Here is a 25,883-nt window from a genome sequence, read left to right as displayed (position 1 = left end):
TTCTGTTTATTTAACCACATGCCAGTCCAAACCCATTTGGGTTTCTTTTATTTTTAGAACAATAATGGAAATACCGAACAATGCGCTTTTATGTGAAATTACAATGAATGGGGACCGCAAAGCATTATAAAAAGTAGTCCCTGTGGCTCCGATGCTGTTTTGCAATTTTTTTTGAAGCGATGGCTTAATGTAAGAAAATTAAGTTGATATTCACAAAAAATGTTGATAGCTGCCCTGTCTCTTCTTGTATATTCACTGGCATCCACTAAGTACGTCCAATCGGTATATAAATCATTCTTTCAAGTCAAATATTTGCCTTGTATTATATCTAAATGAGTCGTATGGTTCTTGAATTCAGCTCACAAGTATAACGATTTGGTTAACAGATCTCTGGAGAAGAAGATTGTTAGTGGAACAACTAATTAATTTTGGTCTTTTGCTGACAAAGATACATACTGTATAGCCCATCAGTCCTTTATACCCATTATGTGATACTTTATTAAGCCTTAATTAGGTTCTTCATAAAACTTGATACTTTGTCATTGTTTGTAAATGCAAGAAAAAATTACGATTAGAAAAAGTCTTAAAATTGTAATCAATGAATCTAAATTATTATTTTTTTGATTTTCGTGAACTTATATATGAAGAGTTTCGTTGCAAAACGAGATAAATCCGTTTTTTTAATTGTTCAGAAATCTCGTTTTTTGGTTGTGCATTCCAATTAATATCAGTTCAACTGCAGTTGATTTGTTTTGATTTAAACCTTCATAACTTAAAAAATACAGCTAAGTAGCACCAAAAAAATAATAATACCATGATAACATAATAATAAACATGTTTTGACAAAAATGTATCTCGTTTTGCAACGAACCTCTTCATATAATTATACCATAAGGACCTACAGTGGTGTAAAAAAGTGTTGGCCCCCTTCCTGATTTTTTGCATGTTTGTCACACTTTAATATTAAAATTAGTTTCATGATCTGAAACAATCAAAGATAAGACAAGTAAACACAACATGCAGTTTTTAAATGGTTAAAAGGTTTTTATTAAGTGTTTGCCCCCTAAACCAAATAACTGGTTGGGCCACCCTTAGCAACAACAACTGCAATCAAGCGTTTGTGATAACTTGCATTGAGTCTCATCTTTGCAGAATTGTTGTAATTCAGCCAAATTTGGAGGGTTTTCGAGCATGAACCGCCTTTTTAAGGTCATACCACAGCATCTCAATTAGATTAAGGTCAGGACTTTGACTACGCCACTACACAGTCTTAATTTTGTTTTTCTTTAGCCATTCAGAGGTAGCCTGGTGCAACCAGACTCTTGTACATTCATTTCATTTGTACAGAGAGTCTGGCCACGCTCCATTGCAAAGCATTACTTCCGTTAAGGAGGGTCCTCTGTTGAAGTTTAAAACTATTGGATCTGCCCAGAGTCACTCTGAATCTGCCATAACCAATCGGTAACGTTTGGTCGTGATGCATGTCACTCAGTCTGGCGCACAACCTCAACGTCTGCGTTCTTAGCCACTCCCCGCTGTTCGCTGATTGGACCTGCAGATTTTTGCTGGAGAAAACGAAACTCTACACAGCAGTCCCAGACGTTGTTCTGAAGCGAAATGAAAATTAAGCGGAAGCACGTAGGAGGGCGGAGCCAGGCTAATTCAGAGGTGGACTTGCTGGTGTGTTTTGGATCATTGTCCTGCGAAGAAACCCAAGTTTGCTTCAGCTTAAGGTCACAAACAGATGGCTGGACATTGACCTTCTGGATTTTTTGGTAGACAGCTGAATTCATGGTTTCACTTCTAGGTCCTGAAGCAGCAAAACAGCCCCAGACCATCATACTACCACCACCATATTTCACTGTTTGTATGATGTTCATTTTCTGAAATGCTGTATTACTTTTACCACAGTTCAACTTTTGTCTCGTCAGTCCAGAGAGTATTTGCCGAAAGTCTTGGGGATCATCAAGAAAAAACTGAGACGAGCATTTATCTTCTTTTTGCTCAGCAGGGGTTTTCGTCTTGGAACTCTGCCCAGCAAGCCATTTTTGCCCAGTCTCTTACTTATGGTAGAGTCATTAACACTGACCTTAACTGAGGCAAGTGAGGCCTGCAGTTCTTTGGGTGTTGTTTTAGTGGTCTTGTGTGGCCTCTTTGATGAGTCGTCGCTGCGCTCTTGGGGTAATTTTGGTCAGCCGGACACTCCTGGGAAGGTTCACCACTGTTCCATGTTTTGCCATTTGTGGATAATAGCTCTCGCTGTGGTACGTTTGGAGTCCCCAAGCTTTAGAAATGGTTTTATAACCATTTCCAGACTGATAGATCTCAAGTACTTTCTTTCTTATTTGTTCCTGAATTTCTTTGGATCTCAACATGATGTATAGTTTTTGAGGATCTTTTGAGGATCTACTTCACTTTGTCAGGCAGGTCCTGTTTAAGTGATTTCTTGATTGCGAACAAATGTGCCAGTAATCAGGCCTGGGTGTGACTAATTTATGTTTTAATGGGGATTTTGTACCAGCTAAATATTAGGGGTACAAAACCATTAAATGTAGCTTTTAAGGTACCCAATAGATCATTAAGGTACAGTAATGTACCCAAAAAGGTACAACATTGCATTATGTTTAGTATGCCTGTAAAGTTACAAAACGTTTTAAGAATCAATTCAATTTCCACTCCTATTGCCTAATGGCTTGTCCTCCAGTTGCCCAAGCAGACAGAGCTCAGGTAAAATAGAAGAGCATAATGAAAATGATACTGTACCGCAAGAAAATGAGCAGCCCTGGAACCATTAGACTGTGTGAGCATCAATAACAACCCTCTTTCATCCACGACCATGTGACTAAACCAACCTTGAGACATTTAACTAGACCAATCAGCATACCTCAATTTAAAGGCATCAGCCAATAAAGCTTTAAGCTATCAGCATTTCTTTGTGTTTGGAATGCAGTATCTCCCTTCTGGGTTCAAATCCATTTAGTTAATTCTGAACCCCACCAGTACCTTTGGCAAACATTATATTGTTAATTTAGACTACTATAATAATTTAGCATAATTACAGTACACAGAGTAATGTAATAGACACATGACTGACTGACATATGAATGATATATGCAGGCCTCATGCTTTTGGGAGCCATTTCATTAAATCTATTTGATCTAATTTACTGAAGGCTGCTCCAGTCAACTACACCACTGCGGGTAATAACATTATCCAAAAGAGCACAACAAATGTAAAAATTAATAGACGTTTGTGACTCAGAATCGCCCAAAGCATTGGTATTGTACTTCATTCAACAAAGCAAACAAAACAATATAAGTATAGGGAATGAATGAAAGCTTTATACAGTAAGTGTGTTTGTATGAGAGACAGAGAGAGAGAAAGAGAGAGAGAGAGAGTGCTGTTGGAAGTGAGTTTCACTGCATTAGTCATTCAAGTCCAGTGTAAACATTGCAGGTCATTGGGGAGTCCAGTCAGATCAATAAAGCAGCACTGCTCTAAGCTCTGCCTTCAGAAGAGACTGGAGATACAGCCCATAGATTTAATCTTACATATCTTGTGCATCTTTTCCTTAATCAGTATGTTTGTTTACTATTAAAAATGTCTAAACATCCTTAAACAAGATACATTTTCTTGAGAATCAAAATTGTGTAAGATCACAAAGACTTAAAATATATGGATTTACCTATTATAGTGAGGGCTTGAGGGCGATTTATAGTCGTGCGTAGCTCTGTGTAGCCTGACGCGCACCTCGCAAAAAAATTTAACAGCGCGTCAGTTCTACGCGGACCGCAAGCGCTGTGATTGGTCCACCAGAACCCCTCCCGTCAGGTAAAAAAACTGCATCATAGGTATTTCCGTTTGCGACGGTGAAAACAAAGAATGGCTAAGTTGCCCTACTGAAAAATCCAGCTAAGACCAGCATAAGCTGGTGAGCTGGTTTTAGCTGGTCCCCAGCTTGGTTTTAGCTGTTTTTTCTGGTGTAGGAAGCTGGTTTTGGTGGTGTAGCAAGCTGGTCTAGCTGTGTTTTGGTCACATTTAAAGCTGGTCTAGCTGGACTTAGCTGGTCATGCTGGAATACCAGCTGGCCCACCAGCATGACCAGCTTTGTCAGGCTGGGAGGACCAGCGTAAACCAGTTTAAACCAGCTAAAACCAGCTAAAACCAGCTACCAGCTTTATTTACATTCATCATTGCTGGTCTTCTCAAATTATACACAACAAGTTGTTGTTTCTTCTTTGTTTGTGGCTTAACTTGCAAAGCTTCTTCTTCTTTGGCGTTCGCGCTGCTACTGTGGTTACACGCGTGGTTATTGCCTACCAGCGGCTAGGGTGACCAGACGCCCCGAAAAAATCGGGACATTCCCGAAATCTAAGCTGCTGTCCCGAATCCCGAATCCTGCTGTAATTGTCCCGAAAATCATACTGAAGCAAAATCTTAATCCAGAATCCCGCTTTAATTTCCCCGAAAATAATACTAAAGCAAAATCTTGAGTAGTAGTTGTCTGATAAAACATGAGCGAGGAGGTCATCCTGCAGCCAGCCGCCGCCGGCTGCTCATTGGCTGCAGCATCTTGCTTTTATACTGTAGGCTCTCATTGTGCTGGCAGCAGTTAAAACCTCCGCGAAATATGCCGTTGTATTGTTTCTATTAATTTATCTAATTCATCTATATGCACAAAGACAATAGGACCTTTTTGTTTTAATGAGTTGACTAAGGGCGCAGTCACACCAAAAGCGCTTTAAACGCTTGCAAACGCAAGCTTTTTTTTAAAAAGAGCAGTGCGGCGCGGCTTTTCATATTGCTAAGCAACCACCGAGTCAGCTGTCTTGTCAATCAAATATTGAAGCGTGAACGCTCTTTTGCTGTTAACTGTCATATTAGCAAAAACTTTAAAAAGAGGACGCTTGCTCTGACCTTGTTTGAGGGTGAGAGGTGAACAAACACGCAGGAGAGAGTGAGCGAGTGGAGTCCGGTTCTTCAAAGCAACTGTAAACTTCCCTCGCCACAACGTAAGGCCCGCCTCTCCCCTCATTCGATTGGACAATGGAAGACGCGACTGACGTCAGGCGCTTCTCCGCTCTCAGCGCTCCTTCAAAAACGCGTGCGCGGCAGGCGGCAGAAAACCGCAAGGCGCTCGGCGCGCAGAAACAGCGCGCAAACGCGCCCTGCCCATAGAATATCATTCAAAAAAGGCGCCTGCAACTGCCATAAACGCTTTTGGTGTGACTGGCCCCTAAGAGAGCGAAAGTTGCAGCAGCCGCGAGGACAGTTGAAAGTGCAGGCAGTGACAGTCAGTCGCGTGAAGGAGTCAGATTGGTCGTGGGCACACAAAGCACTTTGTTAAAAAAATACTTCTATACATATTATATAAATTTATACGCATATGTACTTATATTAATAAAAATATGATTAGTTCAGTAACTTCAGTTTGAAATTCCCTATTTTTATTATTAAGTAAAATAAAGAAAACTATTATTGTATGAACTATTATTGTATAAAGTATAAAATACTATACGTATTATATCAATTTATTTATAAGCATATGTACTTATATTAATATGATTGATTCAGTTTGAAATTAATTGTCTTTTATTAATAAATAAAATTAATAAATAAAACTATTATTGGATGAACACCCCCCCCCCCTGTTACGTCTGCCCCCCCCATCCCGAATTTCAGCCAATCTCATCTGGTCACCCTACCAGCGGCCTGCGCGCGTGTTTGCACGTCGACGCGGACGACGACGCAAAAGTATAAATGAAAACCGACACGGAACCTATGCCGTCGCGGACCTACGCATGACTATAACGAGCCCTTTATGGTTAAAGATAGATCTGATTCCTGTGAAAACAGTCTGAGATTGTATCTTTAGCCGTATTAGTGCTATAATGTGCTAACAAACACATTTAAAAAAGCTTTTGGGTAAAATGAACCAATCAGTCAGTGGCTGTAGGTGGGGCTTTGCTTGTGTGATGTCACATTAACAAGAGAATCAAAATGGCATGTCTAATGAGACTGCTGTGGTTTAATAGGGATCAATAAAAGAAGAAGAGGGTGGATAATCTTTTCATAATTTGCAAAAAAAAAAGGAAAAACAAATGCGAATAAGGTGCGTTTCCATGAAGCATTTCAAGCAAATGACGGTGGTATTGGTAACCTAACCAACAGTAAATAAAACAAGGCACACTTTTAGAAAATAGAGACAGGAGTGGATTTACATACAATAGGGCAATTTATAAATTAACTAGCAGTGCAGCTTGTAATTGCCAAACTGATTGCTGTGCACAGAAGAAGAAATGCAGAGTTTTTGATGCAGGCACTAGCAGCAAGGGCATTACGACAACGTCAAATTTTTTCCGCAAATGCGTTTTCATCCCCCATTATTCACATTTACTCTTTTTCACATAAGTCAAAATCCAAGTCAAGTGAGCATAACTTTTTTTGTGAATGAAGGGATTTTTATTCGAAATGTGGTGTTTCTCTTACTCGTTTCTTATGCGATACTTCAAAATGCATATAAAATGGAGGCAATGGAAACCCAGCCATTGATTTTTCACTTTCATGTCGTTCCTCTCCCGAAAAACCTTTATTTATCTTCAAAATACAAATTAAAATATTTTTTATTGACATTCAGGAGCTTTCTGGTGGCTTTCTGTCTTAGTGCCTGTTTTAATTTTTGTTTTAGTCTAGTCTTTGTGTCAAGCTGTAATTGTAGTTTTTATTAGTTTTAGTCACGTTCATACTCTTTTTAGTCTGGTCAAGTTTTAATCGACTAAAAGTCTGGGCATTTTAGTGTTATTTTAGACTTATCCATTACTATTTTTCTCTAGTTTTAGTCGACGAAAACGGATGATATTTTAGTCTAGTTTTAGTCAGTGAAATTGTATTTTAGTCTCTTTTAGTAATGCAATTCTATTTAACCCATATAGTATAATGACCTAGTAGTAGTACACTGAAAAAAATGATTCATTCAATTTACTACATTTTTTTTTAAGGTAAGTGGTTGCAATCAATTTATTTAAGCTACATTTAAACCAAAAAGATTAGTAAAGTAAAATAAAAAAAAAACTTTTGTTTAAATAAATTGATTGAAACCACTTAAGGGGATTCGTCATAGTCGTGCGTAGGTCCTACGGCGTAGCCGCGACGGCGTAGGTTCCGCGTCGTTTTTCATTTATACTTTTGCATGGTCATCCGCGGCGATGTGCAAACACGCGCCAGGCCGCTGGTAGGCAGTACAGTAACCACGCATGTAACCACAGTAGCAGCGCGAACGCCAAAAAAGAAGAAGCTTTGCAAGTTAAGCCACAAACGAAGAAGAAACAGCAACTTGTTGTGTATAATTTGAGAAGACCAACAATGATGGATGTAAATAAACAGCGACTTTTGTTGCAGTCTGAGTTAAATTACTCCTCAACTTGGCCATTCTTTGTTTTCACCGTCGCAAACGGAAATACCTATGACGCAGTTTTTTTTACCTGACGGGAGGGGTTCTGGTGGACCAATCACAGCACTTGCAGTCCGCGTAGAACTGACGCGCTGTTAAAATTTTTGTGAGGTGCACGTCAGGCTACGCAGATCTACGCACAGGCTACGGATAGCCTACGCCATAGCTACGACGTAGAACCTACGCGCAACTATAAATCGCCCTTTACACTGAAAAAAATGATTCATTGAATTTAATAAATTTTTTTAAGGTAAGTGGTTGCAATCAATTTATTTAAGCTACATTTAAACAAAAAAGATAAGTAATGTAAATTAAAATATAAAACTTTTGTTTAAATGTAGCTTAAATAAGTTGATTGCAACCACTTACCTTAAAAAAAATGATTAAATTCAATGAATCATTTTTTTTCAGTGTATAGACAAAACAATATTTTCTTTCAGCCAAACCCATTTCCATCAAAAGTTACATTATTGTTACCTTATAATGATAATAATAATAAGTTACATTTATATTGCGCTTTGCTGCAGCACTCAAAGCGCTTTACATATGAATGGGGGAATCTCCTCAATCACCACCAATGTGCAGCATCCATGATGCGATGGCAGCCATATTGCGCCAGAATTCCCACCACACACCAGCTTATTAGTGGAGAGGAGACAGAGTGATGTAGCCAATTAGTATGAGGGATGATTAGTTTGCCAACGGGCAAGTTTGGCCAGGATGCCGGGGCACACCCCTACTCTTTTTCCAAAGACATCCTGGGATTTTAAATGACCACAGAGAGTCAGGACCTCAGTTTAACGTCTCATCCGCATGACAGTGCTTTTTTGATAGTAAAGTGTCCCTGTCAATGTACTGGGGTGTTAAGACCCACACAGACCACAGGGTGAGCACCCCCTGCTGGTCTCCCTTACACCTCAACAGCAACATGGTTTTCCCATCCAAGTTTTTCCCATCCAAGTACTGACCAGGCTCAGCCCTGCTTAGCTTCAGTGGGCAAGCTGTCTTGGGATACAGGGTGATATGGCTGCTGGTATATATATAATATTAAAGACTCAAAAATACATCCATTCCAGAAAAGGGAAAGGTTTATGGGTGCACGAGCAAGGCGTGTGGACCAACTCCGCTTCACCTCTGAAACCGCCCCCGTTTCTCCGCTTTCCGCACGTCTCCTACTGAAAAAGAACTAAACACTCGTGATTGCCGCGTACAGTGTGAAACGCCACTTTCTGTGCAAACGGAGGCGTATGATATCAAAGCATCGCGAGAGCAGACTGCTCTGCATGCTTTCTACTCGCTCTCGCTGTACTTTTATGTTTTGATTGATCTGCGCAGCGCCAACAACACACGTGATTATCTGCAGTCAGGTGGCGGGGGCGCAGAGATGCTGAGATGGCTAAAAAGATAAAATAACGTTATAACATTTTGTCTCGTTTTGGTCAACGGAAATGAAGAGACATTGTAGCTTAGTTTTTATTTCGTGAACCACTTTTAGTCTCGTTTTTATACGTCAACAATATTGCATTATACATTTTATTATAGTCATTGTCACATGACCAGCATTTTCATGCGTCTCGTCTCGTTTTCGTCACTTGATAAAGGTTCGTTGACGACTATATTTAAACATACTTTTCGTTGACAAAAGCAACACTATTATGGCTTTTAATGATGTCGTTTTATTGCTGTCAATGGGGGGTCAGAAAACGTGGATTTCGTTAAAAATATTTTAATTTGTGTTTCGAAGATCGAAGTTCTTAGGGGTATGGAACGACATGAGGGTGAGTAATTAATGACAAACTTTTTGGTATTTTTAGTATTCTGGGGTAAACTAATCTTTTAAATTATATTTCTACTGTAAAAGAAGACACAAATACTGATTAGGAAAATGTAATTACAGTGTTACTTTAAACACACAACAACATCATGTCATGTATAGAATTGATTTACAGAACTGATGCACTCAATTACATCCATGGATCAACCCAATGATTGCTTGCAGTTTCTGTAATAGAAATATTTAAAGTCCATGTAAAGTCATTTCAGAGTATTGTTTAAAACACGTTACAAAGTCTGTGAACTATGTACTAAATTGTGGAGTTCCGTTAAACAGTTTTTCAACATTTCTGTGTTCAGGATTATTTGGGCGGGACCAAAACGGTGAATTGATGATGCACTGGAGCCACCGAGCATGGCCCCGCCCCTAACACAATCGGCAGCATCAATTCATGTATTTGAAAGTTGAGAGAGCGTGGCAGATATCTTGCGATTGGGCGTGGTTTCAGCGCAGAAATAAGACACACCCCCAGCGTTTGAAAGCAGATAATCCTGCCTGTTTTTTTGAAAACTTATTTTATTTACTTTGCCATTTTTTAATCAATCAAATTTGGCAGTTTTTTGTGGTGTGTCAAACTGAAAACACATTTAATATGACTTTCCAAAGTCTTTAAAAAGCTGTTTTATGGTTGTGAGGGAATAAACATGCATCAGATATCTCCTGTTTAAAGAGTAATCTTTCTGAAGTTTACCAGATGAATTTTGAACATCAATGACTTAAAACTCGCTATGCACTATGGATGGCCACGTGAACCAGGCTACACACACACACACACACACACATTCTGGTTTCCATGTTTTGTGGGGACATTCCATAGACGTAATGCATTTTATACCACACAAACTGTATATTCTATTCCCCTTACCTACCCCATTCCCTAACCCCAACCATCACAGAAACCCTTCTACTACTTCACATTCTCAATAAACATCATTCTGTTTGATTTATAAGCTTGTTTCCTCATGGGGACATCAAAATGTCCCCACGAGGTCACAAAAACACTGGTATTCCTTTTTTTATGGGGACAATTGGTCCCCACAACGTGATAATTACCAAGTACACACACACACACACACACACACGTCCATGTAAACTCACACAGCATAGCAAAGACCTTAGAAGATAGCACCATGAATAAAACATACTATCTAGTGCACATGTAAACAACGCACACAGGCTATCGCTCTTTCTCTCTCTCTTCCACACACACAAGCTCTACTTTCACCACACAGATTCAGTTATAAAAACCACATATGCATAATTACACATCCACACAGGAAAACTGTCATTTTATGTATAGAAAAATGCATTTTCAATTGCACAAGCCATTGCCCATGCCCTTCAAAATATAAAGATATTAAATTGTACAACAGTGAGGAAAATATTTGTTACAATAGCTCGGCCCAGCACCCATATTTGCTGTGATATATTCCTCCTCCCATCTGCCTCCCTGCTTCTTTAAGCTCAGTATCAGTCTGTCATGTACAAAACAAGACGCAGAAAGAATGAGAAAGAGCCGGGGCATAACTGGCCAAATGCAATATTACAAAATGCCAAGTAAAGTATGTAACACTAGAAAAAATCAGTTTGCATTCTCATTCATTTCAACAGCCGTGGCTTTCCTGGCACAGGGCCCACTGGCACTGCATACAGTATGCAGTTTGAAATCTGCCACCTTTGACTATGGGACCCACTGAGGTTTTTGAGCCAATCAGTAGAGCTTCTGGAGTTGTCATGACGAAATGATGTCATGACAATGCTGATTGGCTGATGGCAACCACAGTCCCAAGCCTTTCACAATAACTGTCCTAAATGATGACTTGGAAGAGTTAATCTCCATTCCACAATTTCAATAGCCCTACAAAATAAACTATGCACTGGTGAAGCTCAACCAAATATTAGCAATGTGCTGCGAACGATGCTTTTACATTCAAAATCATTGGAAAAGGGAGTCGGGCCGAGTACCAAAACACAGTTGTAGCCAATCACATTGTGCAAAAGCAGTGATTTGTATAAGCCCTGCCCTCCCTACCACAAGTAAATTAGATTTAATTGCTTATTGAAAAATGAAGCAAATCAATGAGAAGGATTTTTGTGACCTAAAAGTCAATCATATCGGTCAACACACAATAATCATTACATAGGATACACACAAATCAATGTATATCCACCCTCTTAGCATGTGTATGACAATCGCTGAAAGTTTTCTTTTTCAAAATCGATAAAACAATATATTCCAACACACAAATGTAACAACGTTTCCGCCAAATAATATTGCTCATTAGGTTACATTATACAACAATTATTTTATGGTTCTTAACCCTGATTGGCTGAGAGCCATGCAATATCCCACCAGTATCATCAAGGGGACCACTTCACCATTTGTATCATTCCACAACTGGACATTTTAGAATTAGTAATAGAGCATTGTTAAACCACTTGAGCCATACGGTCACATACTGTATTTGTGACTTGAAAAGCTGCCTTCAAGCAAACGGTCACACACTTACGCTGGTTTTACACCGCAAGCGTGAGCAGCACGTTTGCCACACGTGGCCATTGTGCTTTCACACATTGTTTTTGTGATGTTCTGATCCGTGTAATGACAGATATAGACACAATACACAATTATAGACATAAAAAGCCCACGGCACATTATTAAATCTGTTTCTCTGAAGTTTTACGATAAAATAAAAAATCACTCAGTGATTGACAGCATGCAGTCAATCGTGTTTCCCTTCAACAGTTTAAGCATAAGATTTAGATTTATAGATGTATCTATTTCTCTGAAGATTATTAAGAAAGATATGACAGCGCAGTCTTCTGGCAACAGTGTGTTTTTAAATATTTCATTGCTTTCTTTAAAATAGCTCAAAGTCATGACTGTTTGAAACACACTTGCCGTCACATTCATGATTTTATTGTAAAATTACTCTTTTTTTGCGTCAATCCACAACTATTTAAACCATAAACAATGCACTGTCACTTTAATTGAGCGTGAGCAGTGCAGCAAAAATGGCTTGGCTGTATAAGTGACCATACGTGACAGATTTACACACCAATGGTGCCCTTAATTCCACCACCTATAAGTACAGACTATAAATAAACTTGTTTTTACACATATCCTGATCAATATACATATAAGGGCAGTTTCCCAGACAGGGATTAGACTAGTTTTAGACTAAAATAAATGTAAGAGCTGTCCAAACTGAAAACAACTTGCACTGACATATCTTAAAATACAACAGTGCCCTTTGTTTTGCCTTAAAATGCACACACCTATTTTTTTAGTAAGGCAAGTTTGTCAAAACTATATTTCCTAATTATACTAAGGCCTAGTCCTGGTTTAAGCTAATCCCTGTCCCATAGTTTTATAAGAGATCATTTTTCAGCTGCCTACAGTCTCGCGCTCTTCCTGCTTCCATCACAGGCATTGAAAACTCATGCCTGGGAGTCGGTTATGACCAGTGATGCCACAGTTACTTTGAAAAAGTAATCTGATTACTGATTACTGATTACTCCTTTAAAAAGTAACTAAGTTACTTTACAGATTACTTGATTTTAAAAGTAACTAAGTTAGATTACAAGTTACTTTGTTAGTTACATTCCAGTAGCTGCCAACATTAAAAATGACAACCGGTTTTGCTAACACTCACTTTATTGGAAGTGCATTTTTAACAGTAACGTCAACAATGTATCTCCTGACATTTTAAGTTGAACTGTTGTGTTTTAAAAAACTAAAATATATATATATATATATATATATATATATATATATATATATATATATATATATATATATATATATGAGTCTTTCTTGACTTCACTAAACATAAATAGGGGTGAGCAGGGGCCATTTTCAGAAAAACTTAATTTTAAAAGTTAATGTTTTAGACAGAGATATATTTTTGCTGTGGTCAATAAATCACAAGTGTGGTCTATCAAAACCAGCTGGAATTTTGAACAAATGTAAAACGACTTCTGTATAATTTCACTTTAAACAAGAGTAGTGAATTGTTACTTTTGACCTTGACAGCAGGGACGAAAGTAACACACAGGTGGGTCAAAAGTAACACAACAAAACATGATAGATTTTTGTGTTACACTTGTTTTTATTAAATATATTACTATGACCTCTTTAATATGTAACTGCAAACTTATTTTGTCATTTATCTTTGTAAAAAATAATTAAATTACATTTTTATTTTAAATTTCAGTTTTATCAAATGTTTCAAAAGCAACCAACAGTACAAACTTAAATTGCTGAGACTAAAAAAATTCAATAGTTTGAACACTATGAAAATAAAATTAAATCAAATTAGAATAATATAAATTTTTTTACCATAGTATACACAGTATTAGCAGCGGGACAAAACTAACAAGTGTTACTTTTGACCCGACAGGATCTACTTACTCTATAAACTCGACTTACTTTTATTTTGAAAAACTGAGAAGTCTTCAGCATGTTATATACCTTGTAGATTTATTAGTATTGTAACACATGAAACGAGAAAACAACGCGTTGTAAGAAAAAAAAAACGCTTTTGGAATGTACTTATCATAGTTGAAAACACAGATCTGGATCTACACGTGGAAATCGGTGAGTAAATAACGCGATATTTCACAACTCTTCAGAGGTTATGTGCTAATATGCTGTCATAGTGAGATGCAGATGTTATCAGGGCTCTGAGAAAATCGCTTTGTTACTATCATTCTTCAACTCTCCCACACTTACTGGTTTTGCACTGAAGTCCAGCTTTTGTTGTTTGGGTGGATGAACTCCTGCTCACTGCTTCGCATCACCGGGTGGGACTTGCTCTTAGTTTGACTGTCTGCGCCGTGCCAAATGTTTTTTTTTTTTTAATTGACGTAGTGTTTTTGTAGCTGCATCTCTCTTCTCTCTCCATTGTACGTTGTTTACGTTTGTGTCGCTTACACGTGACCTGAATTGTCCTCGTGCTGAAAACGTGACTTGTCGCACACCTGACTTCACTTCCCGAGACGCAAGAAGAAATATACAAGAAAATATATATTTTACTAAGGAAAATTTCAAAAATAGTAACGCACAGTGACTTGGATAAGTAACTTTAATCTGATTACTGGTTTGGAAATATTAACGCGTTAGATTACTTGTTACTAAAAAAAGTGGTAAAATTAGAGTAACGCGTTACTAAGTAACGCGTTACCGGCATCACTGGTTATGACATTCAAAACCTGAAAGGGTTACCTGTCATCCTGGGCTTCGAATTCATGGCAGAAGAAAGTAGTTCCACACAAAATAAGCTTTTTAAGACACTATGTTGTTGTTGTTTATGATTTTCTACACACTTGTGCTGTCAAACTGTTGTATAAACGCAGTATTGCACTCGTCTTGTGATGGCTCTACTGTATATCAGCATGGCTGTGAATCGGTCAAAGAGAAAAGGCCATATTACATTTATACAACACAAGTGTATATCAAAAACAACAATATTGTGTCTTTAAAAGCTTCTTTTGGGCAACTACTTTCTTCCACCATGGATTCAAAGCTCAGGGTGCCATACTGTAGCACACTACTACTCGAGCGATATTGGTTCATTTAAAAAACCAAGGAATAACTCAAGATCTAAACCTTTTTCACTATAAACACATATTAGTTCGCTCTCACTTGAGAAACAGGCGATAAAACCTTCATCTACATGTACATGCATGTTAATGAGTTTTAATGGCTGTTTGTGTGCGTGTGTGTGTGCTGGTAGTCAGGTTTATGCTCACTATGGAGTCATCCATCTTATCTTCTGTCAAGCGGCCCCTGAGCCCTTGATGCACACGCATGCGTGTTAAACATGCCAGACGCATTCGCAAAAGCCCTCAAGCGCACACACATAAATACATGTGCACACAGACAGCTCAAAAACAATAAAACCAGCATCTATATACAAATGTGTGTATTCACTGCATTCAATGTCAGTCAGTCTATAAGCTACATTTTCCTTTTTTTATTCTCTCACACTCACAAAAAGGACTCTGGCCATCTTTCTCTCTCTCTTTTTCTCTCTCTCTCTCTCTCTCACACACACACAAACACACACACACACACACACAGTTTACTCTGCATGGTCATTGTTATTCTACTCATTCATATGTAGGTTCCTCAGTTGTAATTCACAGCACAATATCTACAGACACATAAACACACGCGTTCAAGCCCTCTGTCTATCGCTCTCTGATCTCATTTGATTTTCATTCATTTTAGGTGCACTGAAATTCCTAAAAACTACCACATTATTAATGTGTTGTGTAAGCCAACAACAACAACAAAATACTATACCAGGACTGTCATATATGTAATATTGTTAATTACTGGCAAATCCCTAAACAATAACCTGAAATGTCACGTTTCGAAGCAAAGTAGTGTAATACTCTATAGGGAAAACGACTGCTAGTTCTGTTACATGCTTATGATGTTCACTAGCCTATAATTTATTATTAAACAAGTAAATTATTCTACTGTATGTTAGTTGCATTGAATAAATCTAGAAAAAAACTATTTGTGCAACCATGCACAAAATGAGGATAGTAATGTAGAGATATCAGCACCATAAAGAAAAGAAAATTAAGTGTCACCTCATGCCATATTTCAAGCATATTCACTGTACAGTTGTGCTGTTGGCTAATAGGATTTGGCTAATTCAGCCTGATCTCACGTGAATTCGTACATATCTTACGCAAATTGGTATGAATTCATATGAAGGTAATCATGCCAAACGTACAATTATCATAAAACTTACAATTACGAAACACCAGCCCTACCACCCAACCCCTAGATCAGAGAGGCATAAAAATGTATGAATGTGGTTGTACGATTTAGCCATCTCGTAAAATATGTACGAATTGCCATGGCATGTGATGACGTTGGCTAATTTGTACGAAGTGAATTGTACAAAATACGATTACTTAAAGCAGTGTTTCCCAACCTTTTTTCTGCCACGGCACAGTTTTGATAAGTAAAAAAATCATACGGCACACCACTATACCAAAAAGCATTAAAGGAAACGCACAAACCTCTATTGCAATGCTTAAATGACTTGTTAAACTAGAATATTTTACTATATTAAATGTAGTACTCACTTTCAATGCAATTACAGTAGGGATGGGCACGGATATTCGAATATTCGAATATTCGATCGGCAATAATAATTCGAATTTAAAAAATGCTATTCGAATGTTTGTTTGTTTTTAATGTGCCACCTTATTTAATGCTTTTTCACTTCATCTATACTCTTTTATAGACTTAAATGTAAGATATACATGAACATTAATTCGTATATATTTCTGATTGTTTGGCAATGCAGATTGCAGACGAATTTAAGTTTTTTTCTTTTATGTTTGGCCGCGCCACGCCATATTTGGCAACTGGCTCAGTGAGAGTGCTCACGTGTTATTAAACGTGCTTCTCCGCCGCCCGCATCAACACATCATGAGAGATTTGTAAGCTTTCTGTTATAAAGTCTACTTTATTTTGTAAATAACGAGACAGACACGGAGAACGAAATGAAACGGAGAACATTTATAATATGCGGTGCTCTTTCAAAAATGAACCGGATAACTGCACATGGCTGTTTAAAAGCAAAGCTCCGTCTTTGTGAAATCTTGCTAAATTAAGCTAACGTTAGTAACTTTGCACAGTCAACAATAATCTATCGAGCCAGCTTACGTTATTTGTAAAATAATGTTAAATACAGATATTCAATCTTGTTCAATCCGTCTGTTGTTTTTATCCGATAACCATCTTCACGTGCAACACGAGGAAGAGTTTTCTCCGCAGCACCGGCATTATTGTATCTAGTCAGAAGAACGGGCTTTCACCGAAGCAGGTAGGGTAAAGATGGTTTCTTTATTCACAAATACATGTCAAACTAAACTGAGAAGATATTTATATGTTGACTGAGCAGTCGGTTATGTAGATGCGTTTTTTGGTTTGCTCCGGGCTCTTATTTGGAGTCTGTTTAAGGGTTTAAATGATGATAGCCTACTTTGTCAAGTCCGAACCTTTAAACTTCGCAAGTCCTCAAACTTCGCTTAGATTTGGGGTTATTGTATAATATTTGGTATAATATAATGTATGTAAGATCCAACAGTAATGAATTCATACTAACGACCGACTTGAAACTAAGGGTTTGACTGACTCAGACTTCACTCCGCATGGGGTTTTAACGCCTTTTTTACTGTAGGATATTTTTTAAGAAGAATTTAAAATATATATATATATATACAATTTACAATGTTTTCAACTTAAAAATACATACATATATATACATACAGAATATAAGTTTAGCTTGTTGTGGATATTTCCTAATTATAAGCCTTCTGTGAAATTATGACAAAATGAAAAATACAAAAGACGCATGTCTTAATTAACATAATTTAAATAAACGAATATTCGAATATTCGTTCTTTATGAGCTTAAATATTCGAATAGTAAATTACTGGAAAATGCCCATCCCTAAATTACAGTTGTTTTGATGAACACAAAGATTATATCCTGGCTGGAATTGATGACATTGACACATGCAGTTGTGATTTTTAATTTTTCCACGGCACACCAAACAAGCTGTCACGGCACACTAGTGTGCCACGGCACAGTGGTTGGGAAACACTGACTTAAAGAAATAAACAATATTGAAATAACCCCAACTTCACAGAGGTGAAAGCAAAAATGTGGTTGTACAATTTAATACAAAATTAACCACCTCATAAAATACGCCCGAATTGCCATGAGATTGTGTTAAAAATGTTCACCCCTTGTTTCTCTCTCTCAAGCTAAAATGAGTTCTTAATACCCATGAAAGCATACAGCGGAGAAGAATTCGAGTAGTCTCGTATTTGGGTCAGTCAGTGAGCAAAAGTAAATGTAGGCCTACAGAAATGTTATACCCATTTTTATAATATGGTGGAATACAGTAATAAGTTACTTTAAAATCCATTCATAGTATATAATATAATGTTATTGTACTATAACAACATGTTAAATAGCCAGCCCTTAATGCATATACAGAATTTGTTCATTCCTCCTTCAGCCTGAAGCGATGCAACCTTCACCAATCCCACAATGCCATGTCTCAGTGCACCTCAACAATCAAACAATCAATAAAAAAAGAGTTAACCCCATAAAACGTGTTAAAAGTCCATGTGGATTATCTTTGTATCTCCAGGTAATAACAATTCACCCCCTGGTTATTTTTCTTCTAAACACAGAACTGCATTTGACACGTATCCCATAATGTCCTCCTTTTTCATGGGTTGCGATTTAACTGCTTTGCTTCTCCCTGTTTTATTTGTCATCAGTTTTCAAACTAGGCTGTTACTGAATTCTGCCATCCACACAAACAAAATGACACACTAATGCCTGACAGAAATGCAAAGCTAAGTGTATTTGAAACAGATACTGTATATATAAAACAGTAAAACTGCTGCAGGCCGCCTCTAAGTGTTAAAGAAACACTCGTGAGTTGTGTTGCTGGAATTGGCATACAGTAGATTCAGTCTATAAACACATACAAATACTAAGATCCCCCGTGGCTTCGCGCTCACACACTCCAACACACAATTGGACAGGGTGAAAATTAAACCGGCTGCCACATTCCCAGAAACCAAGGCCACTTTCACTAGCAATGAGACGACTGTGAACCAATTAGGCATCATTAGTCTTTTACTGCCTTCTCTCAATTCAAACAGTCAAAAAAAATCGCAAGTCTTATTCTGTAGCTCTCTGCTGGTGGTTGTGCAGCCTGGCAAGTCTGATCTCACTGGAATTTACAAAGTGGAGTTTTAAAGTATTTGACAATGGTGGGTAATTTACTGTATATGAATTTATACGAAGTGAATCCCAGTTCCGGTAGATGTGAAAGTCGGCACACCTCTGATCTACTGGTCGTCCTTCAACGTGATGCCCAGCTGATGCCTGATCAATGATCACCGGCAGAACCCGCTTAATCTCCGCTTAATCTCCTTATCCGTTTATATGTGTGTATATACATATATCTCCCAAGGGTTTTTCCCTCCTAGGACTTTTTTTATTTCCTCGGCTAAACAGCCCGGGGTTTTTTTCTCCTAGGGGGTTTTTTACCCCGGGGAGGCAGCCTTCTTGGGCTTAACTTAGCTTCCTCTTCTAGACGTTACATTAGTAATACGCTCGCTTATAATGTCGAGTCATAGCCGCAGCAAATTTGACTGCTTATGCTATCGTGTATTATGATGTGCTCTCTGTCGTTTTTCTGTGCTTTTACTGCTTCTATTAATGTAAAGCTGCTTTGAAACAATTAACTCTTGTGGAAAGCGCTATATAAATAAAATTGAATTGAAAAAAAAATTGAATTGAATCATACCAAAATGTACGATTATTGGAAAAACATCCCAACCCTTAACATCGCCTCTAAACCCAACATCACTGGGCCAAAAGCTGATCTTACACTCTAAAAAGTGCTGGGTTATTTTCAACCCAGCGTTGGGTCAAAAATTGGCAAACTCAGACTCTTGTGTTGTAATTTAACTTATGATGAGTTGTTTAAGCTCGAAATGCTGTTTTTAACCCATTGTTGTATCAAATATAAAAATTTCTGGGTTAATTTAGCTCGTTCCTTTTTGACCAAACGCTGGGTTGAAAATGTATTTGTTGTCAGGACACGATCAGTTGTTAATTGTCAGATTTATCTTAAAAATGTTTTAATCACAGTAATACAGTATCCATTTTTTTATTTATCTGTGATTGAATCTACCATTAAAGATAAGTTAAATAATATCCTTATAAAATTAACCATGGTTTAGCTATACTCACTCTAAAAATGGCTGAGCTTTTTTTGACCCATAATGGGTAAATATTGGACAGAACACATGCTAGGTCAAAAATAACTGAATGTTGGGTTGCTGTTAAGCTACCATTGGGTATAATAAACCAGCAGTTGGGTTAAAACAACCCAGCATTCGGTCACTTATAACCCAGCGGTGTTCTGTCCAATATTTACCCATTATGGGTCAAAAATAACTCACCCATTTTTAGAGTGCTGTAGTATAGCAAACACAATTTTTTTTTTGTTTCGTTTGTATTAGTATTACTATGATAATACAAATGTGTGTGGTTACCACAATTTTATAATTAAACCATGATTAATTTTTCTAAGAGTACCTACAGTATATAGGTATGGTATCTAACTGTGTGTCACGCCACCGCTGGTGAGAGCGTCAAAAAAAGCTCTGGCTGCCCTCCCAACGACACTATAGAAAAAGTGTAGTGGGCGCTCTGACCATGGGTTCACACTAGCCGCGTTTGAGGCGTCAAAAACCGTGTCTACCGCGTCTAGTTTGCCGCTTGAATATTTTGAGTTTACTCGCTTCATTCGCGCGTGAAATTCTAGTCATCGAGACATTCACGCAAAAATTAGCATCATGGGAGGGGCTTCTGCGAATCCGCTCGCTTCCTGTCATCACATTACTAGAGCATGCTCGGGGCCGACCAAGATGGCGGTGTGAGTAGACAAAACTTTCGAGCTCTCGGCATTAAAGTTAAGTATACTAGGGTAAACGTGTTGTAGAATTGTTTTTTTACTCGGTGCAGCAGTGCAGTACTCTGGAACAACTTTTTGTTTTTCACAAAGATGAAAAAATGCCAAAATCTGCTCAGAAAAGATCGAATGTTCAAAGCAAAGGAGCGAGCAACGATAGCACAATGGCTAACACTGATCACGACTATGATGACGGAATGGCTGACTACCTGGGAAATGAGGAGGAATTTCCCCCACTTCCAATAACTCCGAGCAAGCCACCGGTAGCTAAAAAACCATCACTTTCCAACAGTAAAAACAGTTGGAATTCGGATGAGATTGTTAATAGGCTGGCGAATCTCATTAACACCAGATGTGATGCTCTAGAAGAGATGGCGAAGTCGACATGTGCAGAAATCAAGGATCTTAAAGAGAAAATGAGTGGTATGGAAAAACGTATAGAGAAAAGTGAACAGTCTACCTTGACCTGCATGAATCGCGTCTCTGATTTGGAGCGTTATGGCAGACGATGGAATTTGAAACTTTACGGGATCCCGGAGGCGGCGAGGGAGAATGTGCTCGATGAAGTGATCCACATCTGTCAAGAAGTGTTACCGCAGGAGAAAGAAAAGTTACCAGATGTTATTGATGTTGCGCATCGGCTGGGCACTAAGCGCTCGAATGAGTCAAGACCACGAGCAGTTATCATCCGATTTGTCGTTCGAAGATACAGGGAAGCAATCTGGAAAGCTGCAAAAAACAGTCCATTCCTTCAAAGCCACCACCTGCGCTTCGCTGAAGATTTGTCGAAAGAGGATAGAGAAGCGAGGCAAAAACTTTGGCCACTGATTAAACAGGCACGAGAGGAAGGCAAGTCGGCTTACTTTGTTGGAGGCCGAGCGTTCGTCGAAGGCTCAGAAATTACATGACCTCTCGCTCGGATGCATAAGCTTTGGAAATATGCTGCGTTGTGAATTTTTTTTCTTTCTCGTGTTTCGTCGTGTTTTTTATATTCTTCGGAACATGAGGTAAAAAAGACACATTTAAAGTGAAGGTATAATTCAGTTACCCTAATTTGTTGTTCTTATGGATGCTGATCTCGACTTAAACAGGTTTAATTCTTCCAAATTTAAAGTTTCTCTTTTTGATATTTGCTATTGTTCACTTGTTTTGCTTAATTTATCTTTTATTTCATTCAATGCTAGGGGGTTACGTTGTAATAATAAAAGGAAAGCACTGTTTCTTTTTGCTAAACAATTCAGGGTTGATTTTTGTTATATACAAGAAGCTCATTCTGTTAAAGATGATGCTAAATTTTGGACTACCCAGTGGGGGAATTCCTTATGGTTCTCCCATGGATCGGAACATTCAGCTGGGGTAATAACACTTAGGAATAGGTTTAATGGTGAAGTTTTGCAATCGGTTAATGATCCAGATGGACATTTTGTTTGTTTATTACTTACCTGTAACGATTTTTTTATTATAACTGTTAATTTGTATGGGTATAATAGGAAACCAGAAAATGACAATCTTCTGAAAGCAATAGAAAACATACTTAAAAGTTGGTTGGAAAAATATCCAAGAGCTTATATAATTATGGGTGGAGATTTTAATATTGTTCAGGACTGTGCTGTAGATAAATGGCCTCCAGGTCGCCCAAAGTCAACAGATAATACTTTAAAAAACTTTATGGATCAATTTGACCTTAATGATATCTGGAGAGAAAAATTTCCTAATGATATAATCTTTACTTGGAGTAATAAGTCTGGAACAAGTCAGTCTAGAATAGATTATTGGTTAATCTCTAAAAGCTTTCAAAAAGATGGGGTAGAGGTAGATATTTTACCAACTCCTTTATCAGATCATAAAGCCATTTTTATTAATATCAAGCTGCATGTGAAAAGCAATAACGCTACATCTTCCTCTTACTGGAAACTCAATAATTCACTCCTGCTTCATGAGGAAGTTCAAAAGAAGATAAAAACTTTGATTGCTAGTTTCTGGATTAAAGCTAAAATGGAGAATGCCTTCAGTACAAATTGGGAAATTTTAAAATATGAGATTGGGAAATATGTAAGAAAGTTTGGTTCTTTAATGGCCAGAAAAAAGAGAGAAGAAGAAACAAGAATAATATCAAGAATAACAGAGTTGTCTCAGAAACATCCTAATCTGATTTTAGAGGATGAGAAAGTAGAAATGACACTGCTGATGACTGAATTAGACGAAGTCTATAAAAGAAAAGCAAAAGGTGCCTTCATTCGTTCAAGAAGAAAATGGATTGAGGAAGGGGAACAAAATTCCCATTACTTTTTCAACTTGGAAAGGAGGAATTTTGTAAATAACACCATATCTAAATTAAATATTAATGGGATTATTGTTGATGATCATATAATAATCTCCAAGTATTGTAGTGACTTTTATAAAAAACTATATACTTCTAATTATTCACAGGTGACAGCTGATGCCTTTCTGGACTCGTTGCAAGTTAAATCTATTGATGAGAATCAAAGAGATTTATGTGACAATCCTATTGTACTCAGTGAATTAATGGATGCAGTTACTCATCTTAAAAATTCCAAATCGCCAGGTACTGATGGACTGAAATCAGAGTTTTACAAGCAGTTTTTAGAAGATTTAGCACCATTTCTTTTAGAGGTTTTTGTTGAAAGTATTAAGAAACAATGTCTTCCTCCCACTATAACACAGGGGCTTATTACACTGATTCCCAAACCGAAAAAAGATAAATATTTTATTGATAATTGGCGCCCTATCTGTTTATTAAACAATGATTATAAATTATTGGCTTTAATTTTAGCTAGAAGATTAAAATCGGTATTGAATTCAATAATTGACGAGTCACAGTCAGGTTTTATGAAAAATCGACACATTTCAAATAATATTAGACTAGTTTTGGATATTTTAGATTACTCAGAGTTGATTAATGATAATGCTTTTATTTTATTTTTAGATTTTTATAAAGCCTTCGACTCTGTTGAACATAAATTCATTTTTGATACCCTTAAAAAATTTGGTTTTGGGAATTTTTTTTCCAATGCAATTAAAACCCTTTATGAAAAAGGTAACTGCTCCATTAAGTTGTCAAATGGGACTTCTCCTAGATTTTCGGTATCTAGAGGAATTAGGCAGGGATGTCCTGTATCACCATATCTGTTTTTGTTAGTAAGTCAGCTTCTCTCAGCTCACATTATTTCAAGTCCGATGAAAGGCATTAAAATTGTTGATAGAGAATTAAAAGTAACTCAGTTAGCCGATGACACAACACTCTTCATTCAAGATGAAAGCCAGATTTCTGTAGCCATAGATTTGATTGATGAGTTCTCAAAGGCATCTGGGGTATCTCTGAATTTGAATAAATGTGAACTTTTGGCCATTAAGGAGTGTTCTGAGACTTCTTACTTTAATATTCCCATCAAAACTGAAGTGCAGTATTTAGGATTGTTAATCACTAAAGACCAATGCAGAAGATGTTCGATTAATTTTGAGATTATAATTGAAAAAACTAAAAGAATTTTGAACCATTGGCTTATAAGGGATCTTTCGTTAAGGGGTCGAGTACTGATTACTAAGGCAGAGGCTATTTCTCGTTTAACTTATGCAGCATTGGCTTTACATCTTGGTAAAAAAGAATGCAAAGAGATTGACAAAATCTTGTATAACTTTGTTTGGAAAAACAAAACGCATTATATAAAGAAAACTGTTATTATGAATAGTTATGAAAAGGGTGGCCTAAATTTTTTGGACTTTGCAACATTAAATAATACATTCAAAGTTAATTGGCTTAGACAGATTATCAGAAATCCCAATTCCATCTGGAATTTTATTCCCTCCTATATTTTTTCCACCTTGGGTGGCCTTCAGTTTTTCCTTGGTTGCAATTATGATATTGATAAAATACCAGTAAAACTAGCGGAGTTTCATCGCCAGGCATTTCTTTCATGGTCTTTAATCTTCAAGCACAATTTCTCACCGCATAGGTATTATATCTGGAATAACAAGGACATTGTGTACAAGCGTAAATCTCTTTTTCTTGAGTATTGGTTTAAGAATGGCATAATTCTGGTAGATCAATGGTTTAATTCTAATGGTTTTCTTTTCACTTTTGGCGAATTTTTGGCTTATTACAAAATCCCTGTAACACCAAAGGATTATGCCAAAGTTTTTGATGCCATATCTCCTAAAATCTGTACTTTATTTAAATATACAACAAGAATAAATACTACACTCTGGTCCCTACCTAATATTGTAAATACCTATGAAGGTAGGATATGTTTGTCGTTTAACTCTCATAACAGTTGTATAAGAACTTTATTTCAAAGAAATATTGTATCCTTGCCTTATGTTCATTCGTTCTGGAACCGGTTCTCAGATGATATTGTTTGGAAAAAGGTTTGGTTACTTCCTAATCAATATTTAATAACAAATAAAATAAAGGAAGTTTCATTTAAACTAATTCATAGGATCTATCCAACAAAACATTTTCTTGTGAAATTTAAAAGCGATATAGATACAAATTGTACTTTTTGCAATAACAGCTTAGAAACTATGGTTCACTTATACTGGTACTGCCCACATGTAAAACCCTATTGGGAAAATGTTTGTGAATTTATTTGTAAGAATATTGATGCTGATTTTATGTTATTTTGGAAATATGTGCTTTTTGGTATTTTCAAGAATCAAAGAGACTATCATGATACTAATAATATTTACATTATTAATCTGATCCTTCTGTTAGCAAAATTTCATATTCACAAATGTAAATTCTCTGGAAAAAAACCCTGTTTTATATTATTTAAAAAAGAAATGGAACTGTATATTGATTCTATAAGATTCTCGTTAAAGCAAAAGGCACTGAAAACTTTAAAAATGTGTACCTTATTTAATATTCTATTGTAAATTCCCCCTAGCATACCTTGTATTTGTATTGTTACTGTCAATCTTTTTTTTGTTGTTGTTGATTTATGTTGTTCATTTATTCAATAAAAAAAAAAAAAAAAAAAAAAAAAAAAAAAAAAAAAAAAAAAAAAAAAAAAAAAATACTAGAGCATGCTCCTGGTTAACG

General features: G+C 37.0%; 1 protein-coding gene across 1 annotated transcript in view; it reads right to left on the bottom strand.

Moving 5' to 3' along the window:
• Window positions 1-25,883, bottom strand: part of dab1a (DAB adaptor protein 1a) — a 521,576-nt gene that overhangs the window by 305,508 nt on the left and 190,185 nt on the right.

Source organism: Misgurnus anguillicaudatus, chromosome 18, assembly GCF_027580225.2.
Source record: "Misgurnus anguillicaudatus chromosome 18, ASM2758022v2, whole genome shotgun sequence".
Lineage (NCBI taxonomy): Eukaryota > Metazoa > Chordata > Actinopteri > Cypriniformes > Cobitidae > Misgurnus > Misgurnus anguillicaudatus.
This window is presented reverse-complemented; position numbering and strand designations above follow the sequence as displayed.